Source organism: Bufo gargarizans, chromosome 3 (assembly GCF_014858855.1).
Source record: "Bufo gargarizans isolate SCDJY-AF-19 chromosome 3, ASM1485885v1, whole genome shotgun sequence".
Taxonomy (NCBI): Eukaryota; Metazoa; Chordata; class Amphibia; order Anura; family Bufonidae; genus Bufo; species Bufo gargarizans.
The window spans coordinates 379,979,679-379,996,004 of record NC_058082.1 but is presented as its reverse complement, the minus strand read 5'-3'; positions in this window follow the sequence as shown (position 1 = coordinate 379,996,004).

The window sequence follows — 16,326 nt, the reverse complement described above, 5'->3', positions numbered from 1 at the left end:
CCCAATCTCGCCGCCTCCGTAGCCGCCCCAATCCTAAAGGAATGACCCGTAAAAAGCTTAGAGTCCATTCCCAACGCCTCCAAACACCTCTTAAACACTGCCACGAACTAAAAACGCGACGGAAACGAACCATCCTCATGCCTCAACAGGGGACCATAGGCCCCAAAACTCGCCCCCTCCCGATACTGCCGCAAGCAACGCACCGGGCACAACCCGCACCCCGGAATCTCAAACAACGACACACTGCACCCCCTCCCTTCCCTATCAGTTTTCGACACCCGAATCCGCACCACCACCCGGTCACCATACAAATCCACATCACCCCAACACAAACTCCCCTCCCTAGAAAAACTAGGACACACCAACTCACCTAGCCGAAAAGCCCCGAAAAATGCCAACGAGAAAGCCAATCCAAACAAATCGCACCTCACTCTCGGACCGACAAACCAGACCAAGCCGCTCCCCCAACCGTAACAACAGAGCAAAGGAAACCGGGCGTCTCCGATCCGCAACACGCTTCCCCCTCTTACACCCCTTCAACACCTGCCGAACCAAAAAGGTCTTAGTACAATCGGGTAAGCCGCTAAACTTGAAACCAAACGCCAACCCCGCCATGACCCGATTCACCTGCGCCACCGACCTCCCCCTCTCCGCCAAATTCCCCACAAACAACACCAACGGAACCTCACCCCCAACTCAGCACACCACCCCTCCCACTCACTCCACGCCTTACCGTACGCCACCCAGGTGCCAGCACTCAGAGACTCCCTCAACAACCCAGCTACCGTACCTCCAAGAGCTCCCAGAGGGACTCCGGACACACCAACCCGACTGCCTCCGTCTCCGGGGCGAGCTGCCGAAAACGCTCCCAATGCAAACGAGAAAGAGAGTCAGCAACACCGTTCTCAACCCCCGGCACATGCACCGCCACAATCCAAGCATTAATCTCCAAGCAACACAACACCAATGCTGCAGCCTGATTCAGGTGACCCCTTGGCTGGCGGGAAGCAGGTGAGCTGGGCTGCCCTGTTCCACCTTTTCTTATTGGTGAGGTCGGGCGGTGAGGGATTCCGACACCGGCCTTGCCTCCGGGGTAGACAGAGTGACTAGGCAGCTCTGTTTACCCAAACCTAAAAGGAAAAAGATAAAATAATAAAGTAAGCCGTACTGCATAAGCAGGGAGGTCTGCCTCCTACGACAATAAGCTAAAAACTGATATGCTCTCTCCAGGCTGGAGGGGGTATAGCCGGCAGGGGAGGCATTTTAACTTTTCAGCCTAGTGTCCCCTCCTAGTGGCAGAAAGCAGCTATACCCACGGTTCTGTGTCCCCCAATGATACGAGCGAGAAAAAGCAATTTTGGGAGGAGGGACATCTTCACCTCTGCTATGTGGCCTAACAATGATATGTATAGGGGTTTTCATTTTTCTATTAGTTAAGTTATTAGTTAAGTTATTAGAATAAGTTACTGGAATACAGTGAGGCATACGTGGGGGTAATATAAACACCCAGGTACTTCAGCGTGGTGTCCGAACATCAATAAGGGAAGTTTCTCTGGAGCAATGTTAGGTCAGGGGTGGGTATAAGGACAGGTAGGGCCTCTGTGTTAGAAGCATTGACCTTGTATCCCGAAAGTGCACCGTAGTGAGATAGGGCCTTTTGTAAGTTAGGTAGTGTAATGTGGGGATTGGTCAGGGTGAGGAGGACATTGTCCGCGTAAAGGGAAATCTAAAATTCCCTGAATGTCAGGGTTCAGTCGTATGTGTGCCGCAATGGGTTCTTTACATAATGCAAAAATAAGCGGTGAGAGTGAGCAGCCCTGAAGTGTACCATAAGAGATATTAAACGGAGTGGAGGAGCTGAAGGGCAACTTCACAAGCGCCGAAGGGTCAAAGTAAAGGCTGAGAATGACTTGTAGAAAGGGTTCTGTGATGCCGAAGGTTCTGAGGGTTTAGAAGAGGAAAGACCAGTCGAGCCGGTCAAAGGACCTTTTCTGTCTAGCATCAGAATATGTAATGACCGGCGTCACGCAAAGGGACGGAAAAGGGAAGGCCCTGCCCAGGGGAGAGGGAAAGGTGGTGACCCCTGACTCACCTTGCGGCTGGCACCTGACTGCCCTGACGTCCCTAGACGGGTTCCTCACCCGTACGCCGATCACGTGCCTAAACCCTGGCTTTCCCTAAGATGATCCCTAGGTAGTGAACGGGGTGGTGGGATCACTAGTCCACACCACTGACACTAAGAGGAAAACACCAAGGAGAGGACAGACAATACAGACAAACATATAATCCCAGGTGGGCGACAACAGCAGACCACAAAGGCCCAACAGGGATCCGGAGGGTAACGTTCTGGAACAACAACCAGGGAACGCAGCAACACAGCTCCAGTGGGTCAGTATAGAAGCCCAGACAGGAAGCTCTATATCTGGCAACCAGAGAAGTGGGAGAGGGGAATATAAGGAGGTTGGGAGTGCTGGATAAGGAACAGCTGAGGAGAAAGAGCTACGGATCCCTGAGTGAGCCAAAAAGGGTTGCAAAGCAAACCCAGAAAGCTACCATAAAGAAACAGCCCCATCTTTCTACACAGAGCGCGCAGCCAACCGCTGCGATTTCCTGACTCGGGTATAACGGAGTCAGGCGTGGTTCTTGACACCCTCGTGACAGAATAACTGTGGGGATCGAGGTACGTGTCACCACATCAATCAGATTAACAACCCGGCGAGTGTTATATCCGCCCTATCAATAAAGGATAAACCCCACCGTGTCCTTGTGGACTAGGGTGGGGAGCCACACATTCAGATGAGCAGCGAGAATACAAGTGAAATGCGTTAGGAAGGGCGATCGGTCTATAGTTAGCGCAGTTCTAAGGGTCTTTGCCCGTCTTGTGGATGACTACAATATGGGATGACAGCATAGATGGCGGGATTGGTGAGCCCAGTAGAAATTAGTTGAGTAAGGCCAAGAGATGGGGGGGGGAGTTCTGATTAAAAAAAATTATAATACAGGTCCTTGAACCCGGCAGGTCCCAGCGATTTGTCTCGGGTGATATGGGGCTGTTCAGAGACGTGAACGCTGCCGGGGAGAGCTTGAGCAGTTTACAAGAGGATAAGTAATTCTGTATGCGGAGTATTGTGGGTGTGTGCAAGTGTTTATTGGTAAGATTATACAGTTTGGAGTAGTAATCACAAAAGCATCAAGCTACTGCGTCAGGGTGGTATTGGGGCCAGCCAGCTTCGAGGCAGCATCCCATAACTGACCTACCAAATTAGTGTGGGCTTTATTTTCCTTCTCGTAATATCGCTGTTTGGAGTAAAGCGGCATGCGCTCCACATTATGCATAGAGGCTTCTTTTAGTTTTGCACGGGCTTCTACTAGCTCCCGGAAAAAGGAAAGGCTTAGTTGGGATTGTAGCGATGTAGTATGTGCCGTTTGTTCTTAAACCCGGAGCATTATTTTTTTTTGTCTTCGCAAAGCCAGAGCAATAAGTTCAGGGGCGGGCTGGGACAGGGGGCAGGGAGGCAATTGCCCCCCAGGCCGCCCTTAAAAAACGGCCGCTGGGCCGTCTTTAACAAATAATTTTTTACATTTATTTATTTTTATTCCTCAGGGCCCCACTGCCGATCACCACAGGCGGCGCGGCCCTGGATGTAATTGCGGTGGCGGGCAGTAGGAGATGAGCGCTTCCATTGTGGAAGCGCTGATCTCCATATTTATCTGTATCGCCGTCCTCAGGACAGCTATACAGATGCCTGTGCTGCGGCAGGGGAGGGAGAGGAGTCTCCCTTCCCTGTTCTTCTGATAGGCTCTAATGCCTGCAGCCTATCAGAGGCTGGCTCATTATCATTGCGCCGCCTGAGCCGGGCAGCACACAGCGGGGGACAAAGGTCGGAAGAGGCCTGCATCGCATCGCTGCTGATGGAATAAGTATTTGTGTTTTTTGTGTTTTTTTCTTTGTGGGGGGAGCAGCAGGGACAGTGTGATCTCCTATTCACCCTGATAGATCTCTATCAGGGTGAATAGGACAAGGGTTCTAGTCCCTAAGGGGGCTAAAAGTTAGTAAAAAAAAAAAAAAAAGTTACAAAAAAAAAAATAAAACACCAAAATATTAAGTATAAATGAAAAGGAAAGATTTACAAAAAAAAACTACACATTAACAATAAACATTAATTTTCAGAATGAAAATTTCAAAAATGAAAATTCCCAGAATATCGGTATAAATTATCGGCTATCGGCCTGAAAGTTCACAAATTATCGGTATCGGCCCTAAAAAAATCAATATCGGTCGATCCCTAGTTAAATTAAACAATAATTGTTTTACAATGGGGACAGTGACACTGTGGATGGTCTGTGGGGGGGATTAATTACAATGGGGGACGGGGGCCACTGTGGGAGACATACAAATGGGGGCCACTGTCACTGTGGGGGACATTAAGTTTAATAAGGATCACTAAGGACATTAATTTAGAATGGAGGCTGCTGTGGGTGTCATTATAACTATAATGTCTGATAGGCCTAGTCCTGAGCTGAGTTATATTACCCTGCCCATGCCCTGTATAATAATGTACCCATCCCTGATACCCCTTAGTTTTTTTTAACACTCGCCCTGAGAGAAATTTTACCTAGAAACTGCACTGCCTGCTGCCTATCAGTGACTCCCTCAAATGTAATTGACTAGGTGAGCACTGCAATCTTCTTTTTTGTTTGTATTTCATGTGGGGTCTAGGACCTCAAATAGAAAAAAGGGGAGGTGCCGTGGTATAAGGGTTGTGAGACATTGACAGGTCTAACGCAGGGTAGAGGCAAGGAAGGGGGGGATAGTTCGGTCCACACCCCTATTCCACCACAGGCGAGACCAGCTGGAAGTAAACAGGCTAGCACAAAGCACCTCCCAGGGTGTCAGCAAGGGAAGAGTGTGTTGCCTGTGGACAGAGGCCTGGAGGCTCTGTGTGGTCCAAGCCAGGAGGGCTGAGAGTAGGGTGGCCACTGGCTTCACCCTAGAAAGCCGGACCAGCCCAAACCACACCCACAATGCCCCAAACCACGCCCACATAAAGACACGCCCCCGTGTCAGTGAAGCCACGCCCCCACCATTGGCTGGAAAAAACACGGGGGAGGAGAGGGAAGAACTTTGTGAATGAAAGGTGAGCGGGGGAGGGCGCTTCTCTTCCCCTCAGTCATCCACAGGGAGCCATATCTGCCTGACTGGGGGTGAGAGAAGCCTCGGTCAGTTGCTGCAGCTCACGCTCAGACAGCACAATGCTGCTGTCTGAGACGTGAGCTACTGAAAAGGAGGACATCCCTGTGTCCGTCCAGGCACTGCGCCGGACGGAGGACAGGGAGCCTGAAAACCGGATGTCCGGCCTAAAACCGGATGTCCGGCCACCCTAGCTGAGAGACCACTATTCCCCATGTGTGCTGAGACACTGGACTGGAGACAGTGGGCGTACTGTGCTCTGTACCACCAGGAGGCTGTGGGACATTGGCTGAGAAAGCCGCTTGTGTTTACAGGGTGTGAACAAGGACTTAGGTGAGTCAGGAATATTACAGTATGTTTAGTTAGAGCCTGGAAAGGCGAGTGTTTATTAATTTGTATTAATTTTTATGTTTATGCGGATGTGCTGCAATAAAGCACCGTGTTTGGATCTTAAACTTGGTGGCCTGAAGATATCTGTGAGAATGACCCCCGAAAGAGAGCTGATCCCCTACAATTGGTGTCGGATGCGGGCAAGTTGTCCATGAGAGAAGGGCAACGGTCGGTTGCTAGGGGCAACGATGAGAAAGAGCAGGTGCTGCTGAATCCTGCTGTGCTGGAGTTAAAGGGCCGGAAGCCTGTTTGTTAGGTGGAGCAGATGCTGCCCATGCTTTTGTGGACTATTTTGCTTTAGTGCAAGAAAAACTGCAGTGAATTAAAGAGCCAGTAGCCCAGCAAAAGTGGACTCGTGGCTGAAAGTTTTTCCAGCTACGAGACTGTTTGTTACCATGGGTCTCGGGGAAGAATACGGCCGACAGACATGCGGGATTAAACGGCAGGAAAAACTGGTAAAACCGATGGGTTGTACCCCAAGTGAGTTGGCGAAATATGATGCTGAGCGAGAGGCTCTGGAGACGCAGCTAACCCTGAATAGAGGGTCCTCAACGCTGTATGGACCCTGCACAAAGTTCCAAGAGGTCGGCAGTGTGTCGGGAATGCCGGAGAAAAAGCAAAAGATATGCCGTCGCCAAGGGCAACCATCAGGAAAATAAAGAGGGGAGAGTGGTTCAGCTCTCAGGATGTCGAGTGTTCCCTACCAGTGGAGACAGAGTCCTAGAAAGGATGTGCCAAGGATCTGCGAGACGGCTGCCAAGGGCGACCAACCACAACAGCGTGCGGCTGTCCAGCAGTTATGGAGCGGAGCAAGTGGCTCATATTCTGCAGCTGGAGTATCCTTGACTCGATTCCTGGGACTGCTAAATCCATGACATCACTGGGTAATATTGTTCCTGTTATTGATTATGTGGCAGACCCAATGACAGTAAGCCGGCGGCAGTTGATACCTGTCGGGCTGGTAGGTGATAAGTCGCGGAGGCAAGAAACTATTGCAAAAAAGTGGAAAAAACTGTGTCTGAACAGGCAGGTAAGCTTGTTGTGATTGCTCCCTCGCATCTCGGAATCTGCAGGGGAGAATGTTCTTGTGTTACCCAAAATCCCCGGAATCGAGGCTAGACAAGGGATGACAAGGATCCAGGATCCCATGCTAGCCCGGGTAAGAGGTAGCACAATATTTAAACCGGAGACTGGTAAAATAATAAAGGTGCTGGACAGTCGTGCAGATAAGGACTATCCGCTGATTTTCACTGAGCGTGAGACTCCATAGAGAACAGGGACTTATGAACTTGATGTTACAGATACGCTCATGCATGAGGGAGTGTTGGGGTGTAATTTTCCCTTATGCTGGGAGTTGTGGAGTAATGGAGACACTTCTGCAGAGAGTGCAAAAACTCCTGCAGAACTTGTACCTGTCCCTTTAAGTGAACGTGTAAGGGAAAGGACCATTGAAAACAGGGATTTAGTTGAAGTGAAAAATGAAAATGTGAGGTCATGTGAAGTATATGATGATGACATGCCTTTTCCCTTTCAGGATATATGTGATACAAAAATGCTGGTTAATGTTGTGAGCCCAGAGGGTGTACCACACATACCAGAGGTGGATATGCAGTACCCACAGGGTTTTTTGGTTGCTGGGGAAGTGTCCAATGTGGGGATTAGCGCATCGGTGCCCCTAGAGGTCAGAACTGATAATGATGACACAAGTAATACAAGTGACGCATGTGCCGTGGCCGATAGCAACTTAGAGAGAGAGGCTGCCATGTTGAGGTCTTGCCAAATTGACGTAGTTACGAGTAGCAACCAGATGATAATTGTATCTAACGTGACTAGAGTTGAGTGGGGAGACGCCAGCCTAGTTTCTGAGAGCCATATTCAGCAGCGGTAGATGACCTGACCTGTCAGTACAGCTGCAATCAGGAAGAGTATTTCTCTCTCTCCACACGGTCCCTAGATACGATAGAGAAGGAACAGAAGTTTGGCCAGCTCCTGGCTGAAGAGAAATGCATATCGGCTCGGTATGCCAAAGAACATGACCGAGCGGGGGCTGATGTTCAGGGGAAAGAGTCCAAGGCCCTCTCCTTGGCTAGAGCCCTTTAAGAAGTACTTGAGGAGCATGCTGAATTTGAGAGGCTGAAAAAGCAACTCAGAGCTGAGAGATAGATTATCTTGTGAGCTCAAAGGATGACATCGGGAAGAAAATCTATGAGTTGGAGAAGTCTAAGTTAGAGCCTATTAAGAATGGGTCTGGAGATGGTGGCACTGCGGTGCTGGCTGTGGCAGAGAAGATGGAAGATGCTTCTGCTGAACCAGTTGATGGGCTGATGTGGATGCCGAAGACCACAGACCCGTGGTAGAGTGTAGCCCAGGCCGGGAAGACGTCCCCTCTGCCTACAAGGCCTTCCAAATAGCCAGCAGCCTGCTGGGGAAGAAGTACGAGGAGGTGAAACAATCAGTTTTAAGATCCAGGCTATTATGATGGGCTGTCTCTCCTGACACCTCCCCAAAAGGAGACCAGTGTCCTGGAGAAAACGCCAAAAGATGAGAAGTATGCTGAAGACTCCGGTGCCTTCTGCCTCGATGAGAAAGGGAGGAGTTAAGAGGGCAAGCATATGGTGCCATGTCTGAGAAGGCTCTCAAAGAGATTGGAGACTCCAAGAAGACAAAGGCTGAAGAAGTTAAGGCCGATGTGTTGGTTGACATGAAGTCCCCAGGTGCTGCAGAGACCAAAGTGAGCAGCAGCCGGAATGGAAAAAGCCACTAAAAAAGCAGAGGTCTCTGAAACTGCCACCATAGCTGGGGTAACTACTGCTGGAAAGAAGGAAGAAGTAACCCAGATGCACGGAAAAGAAGCGAGCAGGGGCAGGCATGCTCTGCTGAAGGAGCCCTGCAAAGCAAAGGAGAAAGTGTTGGGACAGGACCATGATTGGGAACAGTTCAGTCAAGAGCTGCAGCAGTCCAAGAAAGTACATGAGGCGCATGTGCGGGAGCCAGAGAATCAAAAAAGAGAGAGAGAGAGATCAAAGAGATGGAACACATGGAATGTGATCAAAGTGCATGTATGGTGCAGTACCTAAGAGATCAAGACCAAGGCCTCTTTCGCACAATACAGAGCATGCTGCGATTTTCACACAACGCACAAGTGATGCGTGAAAATCACCGCTCATGTGCACAGCCCCATAGAAATGAATGGGTCCCGATTCAGTGCGGGTGCAATGCGTTCACCTCACGCATTGCACCCACGCGGAAATCTTGCCCGTGTGAAAGAGGCCTAAGGCTTACCTAAGTGGTAGAGTGGTCAGAGCTGTAGCGATGGCGTCCCATGTAGAGAACGCTTAACAGGGAACAGTGTGCTACTGGTAAGAGCCGCAGGAAGGACGCGCGTGACCGGATGTCCGGCCAATGAATGGGGGAGGCGCATTTGCATTGCATGCCAACACTAGCGGTTGCAATATTAGATTAAGGCACCTAGGGTACGGACGGAATGGAAGAAGCGCAGTATCAACAAGTGAAGGGGGTGACCAAAATTTTGGACACACCTTCTCATTCAAAGAGTTTTCTTTATTTTCATGACTATGAAAATTGTAGATTCACACTGAAGGCATCAAAACTATGAATTAACACATGTGGAATTATATACATAACAAAACAGTGTGAAACAACTGAAAATATGTCATATTCTAGGTTCTTCAAAGTAGCCGCCTTTTGCTTTGATTACTGCTTTGCACACTCTTGGCATTCTCTTGTTGAGCTTCAAGAGGTAGTCACCTGAAATGGTTTTCACTTCACAGGTATGCCCTGTCAGGTTTAATAAGTGGGATTTCTTGCCTTATAAATGGGGTTGGGACCATCAGTTACCTTGTGGAGAAGTCAGGTGGATACACAGCTGATAGGCCTGCTGAATAGATTGTTAGAATTTGCATTATGGCAAGAAAAAAGCAGCTAAGTAAAGAAAAACGAGTGGCTATCATTACTTTAAGAAATGAATGTCAGTCAGTCCGAAAAATTGGGAAACTTTGAAAGTGTCCCCAAGTGCAGTCACAAAAACCATCAAGCGCTAAAAAGAAGCTGGCTCACATGTGGACCGCCCCAGGAAAGGAAGACCAAGAGTCACCTCTGCTGCGGAGGATAAGTTCATCCAAGTCACCAGCCTCGGAAATCGCAGGTTAACAGCAGCTCAGATTAGAGACCAGGTCAATGCCACACAAAGTTCTAGCAGCAGACACATCTCTAGAACAACTGTTAAGAGGAGACTGTGTGAATCAGGCCTTCATGGTAGAATATCTGCTAGGTACCCACTGCTAAGGACAGGCAACAAGCAGAAGAGACTGGTTTGGGCTAAAGAACACAAGGAATGGACATTAGACCAGTGGAAATCTGTGCTTTGGTCTGATGAGTCCAAATTTGAGATCTTTGGTTCCAACCACCGTGTCTTTGTGCGACGCAGAAAAGGTGAACGGATGGACTCTACATGCTTGGTTCCCACCGTGAAGCATGGAGGAGGTGTGATGGTGCTTTGCTGGTGACACTGTTTGGGATTTATTCAAAATTGAAGGCATACTGAACCAGCATGGCTACCACAGCATCTTGCAGCAGCATGCTATTCCATCCGGTTTGTGTTTAGTTGGACCATCATTTATTTTTCAACAGGACAATGACCCCAAACACACCTCCAGGCTGTGTAAGGGCTATTTGACCATGAAGGAGAGTGATGGGGTGCTGCGCCAGATGACCTGGCCTCCACAGTCACCGGACCTGAACCCAATCGAGATGGTTTGGGGTGAGCTGGACCGCAGAGTGAAGGCAAAAGGGCCAATAAGTGCTAAGCATCTCTGGGAACTCCTTCAAGACTGTAGGAAGACCATTTCAGGTGACTACCCCTTGAAGCTCATTAAGAGTGTGCAAAGCAGTAATCAAAGCAAAAGGTGGCTATTTTGAAGAACCTAGAATATGACATTTTCTGTTGGTTCACACTTTTTTGTTTATGTATATAATTCCTCATGTGTTAATTCATAGTTTTGATGCCTTCAGTGTGAATCTACAATTTTCATAGTCATGAAAATAAAGAAAACTCTTTGAATGAGAAGGTGTGTCCAAACTTTTGGTCTGTACTGTATATAGGAAATAAAAGGCACTGAAGTGTATGGAAAGAGCTAGGATAGAAAAAAGAGGGAAGTAGAAGATGGTATGTCATGTAAGTGTAGGATAAGCTGAAACATAGTGGATGCAATTAGGATAATGAGAAAAAAAAAGAAGAAAAAAAAGAAATAAAGAAAGAAAAGAAAATAAGGAGAATTGAAAAAAATAGTAGTAATGAAGAAAATTGGGAGAAATAGATGGAAAGATAAATGATAGAAAATATAGGGGAAAAGCTATAAGAAAGGGGCGGAATACTAGGATATGAAGATGTGGTAGGTAATAGAAGGGGGTATTTGAAGGGAAAATACTAGAGATACAGGAGTACTAAGACAGGCGGGAATGTTTAACTGAAATATGTATGCTATGTAGTAAGCATATGTGGAGTAGAGGGAAAATATGCCGTTAAGTGTGGAGCACGGTAGAAAGGGTATAAAGAAACGGGAAGTGTAAATATATATAAGAAAATGAGAACAGTTAGAGAGAGGGGAATGGAAGAGACCTCATACTACCTGACGTATATGGATGGAGAAAATAATGAATGATTCATCACATCTGCAAAGAAAGGATAATTAGTGTATAATTAGTGTATAATTCTTAATGCAGCATAATGAGACTGTCAGTACAGGATATTGTATTCTCGGTTGAGTCCATGGGGTGAAAGTGTGCCAAGCATATGAATCCAATAGGATTCGCGTTTTTTGAGTAACGCAATATGGCCTATCCGTGCCTCCCTTGAATGTAATTGACTAGGTGAGCACTGCAATCAGCTTTTTTGTTTGTATGTCCATGTGAGGTCTAGGACCTCATCATCCTTTAAATCACCTTCCACCCACTCCTCAACCCTGCCCTCCCTGCCAGCTGCAGCAGTTGACATCTGTGTTTCATCGTCATCAGCAGAGATTTGCTGTGGCGGTCCTCCCACGTCCTCATTCTCAAACATAAGTGGTTGGGCATCAGTGCACTCAATCTCTTCCACTTCTGGGGCAGGGCTAGGTGGATAGCCCACGGAAACCCCACCAGCAGAGTCATCAAAAAGCATAAGTGACTGCTGCATGACTTGGGCTCAGCAGGGGTTGAGGTGGAAGACAGATGACCGTGGGCTGCCGGTGCCAACTCTGCACTTTCAGCAGGAGACCAGTGGAAGACAATGTGTAGGAACACGAGGCACTGCCAACCACCCAATTTACTACCGCCTCTAGTCGTTCTGGCCTTACCAAAAACAGAGCGGTATAAGGGCCTACAAAATTACACAGAACCTACTGTTGCCTGCTTACAAAAGAAGAAGGTGTTTGGTTTGGGTGTGTAGCTGGCACAGATCTACAACTCCTCTCCCTATAGCAGGAGCTCCACCACCACCAACACAAGCAGCACCACGGGAATAGCCCCAGTTGATGCTCCACTAATATATTTTACGGTCACCCACCAAATTGTCTGACAGACGAACAATTGTATTTCTATGTCACGGGTGCAAATGAAGCGTTTTGCACCCCAAAAAATTGTTTTGTGTCCCCGACACAATTAAAACACTGATTAACTCTCCTATTCCAGTAAGTCGGATGCAAAGGCGGTGTGGTGAACCCCAAAAATGCACTTTCTGTCAGAGCCACAATTAACAGACTGAATCTCCAATTACAGTTAGATGGATGAAAATGTGGTGTTATAAAAAAAAAAAAATTGCATTGTCACCAACACAATTAACAGACTTGATTAAACCTCCTATAACATTTAGACAGCTGAAAATGCGGTATGACGAACTGTAAAAAAAATTGCTTTGTGTCACCGACAAAATTAACAAACTGATTAACTGTCATAACAGTTAAGCTACTTGTACACTAGCGTTTCTATTTTCCGGTATTGAGATCCATCATAGGGTCTCAACATTGGGGAAAAAAAACGCTTCAGTTTTGTCCCCATTTATTGTCAATGGGGACAGAATGTAACTGAATAGAACGGAATGCTCCAAAATTGTTGTGTGCCCATACCGGAGAGCAAACCGCAGCAAGCTGCGGTTTTCTTTCTGTTATGGTATTTGGAGCAAGACGGATCAGTCATGACCCACAATGCAAGGCAATGGGGACAGATCTGTTTAAGGGTCCATTCACACATCTGTGTGTGTGTTTTGCAGAAAACACGGACAGCGGCAATGTGCGTTCCGCATTTTGCGGACTGCACATTGCCGGCACTAGGAGAATATGCCTATTCTTGTCCGCTATTGCGGACAAGAATAGAACATGTTCTATTTTTTTCAGGATTGGAATTGCAGACCCGGAAGTGCGGGTCCACAATTCCGGATCGGGGCTGCACGTCATGCGGCCCCATAGAAATGTATGGGTCCGCAATTCCGTTCTGCAAAATGCGGAATGGAATTGCGGATGTGTGAATGGAGCCTTCCTCTGACACTGACAATAGAAAACAGATCCGTCCCCCATTGACTTTCAATGGAGTTCATGACAGATTTGTCTTGGCAATGTTAAAGATAATACAACCAGATCAGTTTATAACGGATGCAGATGTTTGTATTATTAGCAATGGAAGCGTTTTTGCTAAGCCCTCCGGGTTCCAGCAAAAATGCTAGTGTGAAAGTAGGCTTAGACGGATGAAAATGCAGAATAATTAAAACAAAAAGACCCAGTACAAGCTGCTTATGCATCAGTGCCACACTTCTGCCCTTCTAACTTTCCATAAACCCCGTTATCCCATCTGTCTGCTGGCAGTGCTTGAGTGACGTGGGTTCTCTGTACCATATTTTTTGGACATGCCCCGTGTCACCCTGTTTTGGGAAAAGGGGAGGGAGGTGGCTCAGTCCCTTTTTGGGTTTTCCGTACCGCTAGACCCAGAGGTTTATCTACTTAGCTTACCGCATCTGGGGTTGAATAAATGTTCCTCCAGGCTGTTCTTCTCTTTTTGTATCATAGCCAAATCCTTGATTTTCTGGCAGACGGGAGGCTTGTATCATTGCATTAACCTTCTTTAATGCTCAAATAGCAATATTAACATACATATGTAATAAGATACTTTAGGAGAAATTTTTTTATGTGTATATAACATATTCTGCATAGCAACAGATATTCAAACGAGGAGCTGAGGTATCCAATCGCGTCCTGATCCTTAGTCTATATAAACTGCTGCGCTGTGTAGCTCCTCCTCTTTCTTTATTGCTCATCAGAAGTCGGCTACAAAACTGTGTCGGGTACAAAACTGTGTTCTCTTATATATGTATAATTTTACGTGTGTGTGTGTGTGTGTGTATATATATTAGTACAGTACAGACCAAAAGTTTGGACACATCTTCTCATTCAAAGAATTTTTATTTTATTTTCATGACAATGAAAATTGTAGATTCACACTGAAGGCATGAAAACTATGAATTAACATGTGGAATTATATATATAACAAAAAAGTGTGAAACAACTGAAAATATGTCATATTCTAGGTTCTTCAAAGTAGCCACCTTTTGCTTTGATTACTGCTTTGCACACTCTTGGCATTCTCTTGATGAGCTTCAAGAGGTAGTCACCTGAAATGGTTTTCCTACAGTCTTGAAGGAGTTCCCAGAGATGCTTAGCACTTGTTGGTCCTTTTTGCCTTCACTCTGCGGTCCAGCTAACCCCAAACCATCTCGATTGGGTTCTAGGTCAGTTGCTTGCTGCGGTTTGCTCGATTGGGTTCTGGTCAGTTGCTTGCTGCGGTATGGGCACACAACAATTTTGGAGCATTCCGTTCTATTCAGTTACATTCTGTCCCCATTGACAATAAATGGGGACAAAACTGAAGCGTTTTTTTTTCCAATGTTGAGACCCTATGATGGATCTCAATACAGGACAATAGAAACGCTAGTGTACAAGTAGCTTAACTGTTATGACAGTTAATCAGTTTGTTAATTTTGTCGGTGACACAAAGCAATTTTTTTTTACAGTTCGGCATACCGCATTTTCAGCTGTCTAAATGTTATAGGAGGTTTAATCAAGTCTGTTAATTGTGTTGGTGACCATGCAATTTTTTTTTTTTTTATAACACCACATTTTCATCCATCTAATTGTAATAGGAGATTCAGTCTGTTAATTGTGGCTCTGACAGAAAGTACATTTTTGGGGTTCACCACACCGCCTTTGCACCCGACTTACTGGAATAGGAGAGTTAATCAGTGTTTTAATTGTGTCGGGCTAAAGCCTACGTCAGGGTGAAGCTGTCACACCAAGTGCATTTAACCAGCAATAGTCTGTTTATTTTTTGGCCATATACTACATCAGGGGCAAGCTGCGCCTGTCACCAAGTGCATTTAACCCTCAATGGTGTGGTTGTTTTTTGGCTAAAGCCTACATCAGGGTGAAGCTGTCACACCAAGTGCATTTAACGAGCAATAGTCTGTTCATTTTTTGGCCATATACTACATCAGGGGCAAGCTGCGCCTGTCACCAAGTGCATTTAACCCTCAGTAGTGTGGTTGGTCAAGCTGTCACACCAAGTGCATTTAACCAGCAATAGTGTGGTTATTTTTTGGCCATATCCCAGTCTAATTCTGTCAGTAAATCTATACCCGTCACCCAGCGCCTAAATACTAGGCCTCAAATTTATATCCCGCTAAATCTGTCGTTACCGCTGTACTGTTCTGGCTGGGCAAGTTATTTAGTGTCCGTCAAAGCACATTTTTAGTTCTGGGTTGAAATCCAATTCCCAATTTAGCAATTTCCTAATTTAGTGGTTTCTGCTGTATCAGAGCTATTTGAAATCTATCCCTAAAAGGGTATATAATATTCAAGGTGCACATAGGGTCATTCAGAATAACTTCACACACACGCTACTGTGCATTTCCCAGTCTAATTCTGTCAGTAAATCTATACCTGTCACCCAGCGCCTAAATACTAGGCCTCAAATTTATATTCAGCTGAATTTGAATACAATACATTGGGCCAAATAATATTTTTGTTGTTGTGGTGAACGATAACAATGAAGAAAACATCTAGTAAGGGACGCGGACGTGGACATGGTCGTGGTGGTGTTAGTGGACCCTCTGGTGCTGGGAGAGGACGTGGCCGTTCTGCCACATCCACACGTCCTAGTGTACCAACTACCTCAGGTCCCAGTAGCCGCCAGAATTTACAGCGATATATGGTGGGGCCCAATGCCGTTCTAAGGATGGTAAGGCCTGAGCAGGTACAGGCATTAGTCAATTGGGTGGCCGACAGTGGATCCAGCACGTTCACATTATCTCCCACCCAGTCTTTTGCAGAAAGCGCACAGATGGCGCCTGAAAACCAACCCCATCAGTCTGTCACATCACCCCCATGCATACCAGGGAAACTGTCTGAGCCTCAAGTTATGCAGCAGTCTCTTATGCTGTTTGAAGACTCCGCTGGCAGGGTTTCCCAAGGGCATCCCCCTAGCCCTTCCCCAGCGGTGAAAGACATAGAATGCACTGAGGCACAACCACTTATGTTTCCTGATGATGAGGACATGGGAATACCACCTCAGCATGTCTCTGATGATGACGAAACACAGGTGCCAACTGCTGCGTCTTTCTGCAGTGTGCAGACTGAACAGGAGGTCAGGGATCAAGACTGGGTGGAAGACGATGCAGGGGACGATGAGGTCCTAGACCCCACATG